Source organism: Oryzias melastigma, linkage group LG15 (assembly GCF_002922805.2).
Source record: "Oryzias melastigma strain HK-1 linkage group LG15, ASM292280v2, whole genome shotgun sequence".
Classification (NCBI taxonomy): domain Eukaryota; kingdom Metazoa; phylum Chordata; class Actinopteri; order Beloniformes; family Adrianichthyidae; genus Oryzias; species Oryzias melastigma.
The window spans coordinates 8,834,196-8,835,726 of record NC_050526.1 but is presented as its reverse complement, the minus strand read 5'-3'; positions in this window follow the sequence as shown (position 1 = coordinate 8,835,726).

Below are 1,531 nucleotides of genomic sequence, written 5' to 3'. Positions count from 1 at the left end.
TTGTAATTGATAAAATGTAAATGAATAAACCAATTAACAAATTGATATTGAAATATTACATTATATTATCGTGCAACCCTAGTTTAAACAAGTCTAATGGTTTAAACGTAGATTTTGTGATGACATTTTCCCTTTAACATCCCAGTGGATGCTAACACCTGGACACTAACTTCAGCAGCGTCCCCACTAAGGTGTAAATAATCAGGAGAGTCCAAACCCAGTCCTCGATAGACGTCCTCCAGCTGGTTTTACAGAAATTTGGCCTTATCTGTTGTTGATTACCTGGATCAGGTGTGTTAACCCAAAAAAGACCATCAATTGGAGGTTGGATGGAAAACATGTAGGACAGCGGCCCTTGAGGCCTGGATTTGGACACCCCTGGTGTAATGAATAAATAAGGCAAAATAAAATGATGCAACTGTTGTAAAACAGGTTTTTTTTTCAAAATATAATAATAAACGGGAATCCACCATGTCTGCAACTTCATTATGTGTATGTGTGAAACGATGGAGCAGCTTCTCTCTATAAATCTGTGTGTTGAGGTAGACTCCTGGTTTCGTCTGTAAACAGCAGCTTTATTTTTCTGTGAAGTCGAAGGTTCTGCTGCGGTTTCCTCACTGGGTCTTTTCTGCCCAAAGAAACTTTCTATATATGTTTCATTGCTTTTTTTTCTTAGTTTGAGGCTACGATTTTAGCAGGTAGCCACTTTAAGTCACAGGCCCAAGACAGGTGTGGACTGTCTGTCTGTCTTTGTATCTGTCTGTGTGTGGATGTCAGGGTGTTGGTGTGGGTGTGGGTGGGGGGGTTTCATTTGAAATATTCACGTTTATTTGGAGACTTCCTGACAGGTTAAACAGAACAAACCTGTAAGACAGAAAACAAGCATCTCTGCATTAACAATAGAGGCGTGGCTGAGCTGAGTGATCCTAACTAGAAGCTTCTTCATCTGATTATTTGAATATCACGAACAATAATTAGCTTCTAAATGGTTCAAGCCAGCTTCAAAGTGACTGAGTACGCAGATTTCTGCTGTCAGCCTCCGGTTTCACTCAGAAATGTGAGTTTTATTGTCTCTTTCAAACTTGTCTTCATTCAGGGATGGTTTGGATGTTCAAAATGACAACAAAAACATTCAAATAAATCACCTGAAGATGACTGGAAAAACATTTAAACGTTGGTCTTGTGAACCAAAACAAAATGCAGACGCAGTTTGTCCAACAGATTCAAAAATTCAGAAGCAAAAACAGGTATTTATTCTACACAACTTTTGAGAGAAGTTCACATGAGTTCCTTTCAAATTAAAGGCACCCTGTAAAAGTAGTATTAGCTAGAGTAATATCAGCAGTGATTAAATAAAAATAGTTAATTTTTCCACTGTTGGTGCATCTCTGCCAGAAACGTGAATCTAACAAAGCAAAATGGAATCCAAGCTAATGAAGTGACCCATGACACAATTACTTAAAAAAAAAAAGAAAATCTTCTTTATAATCCGGTCCAGCGGTAGCAGATGCAGAAACGGTGCGAGAAAAAG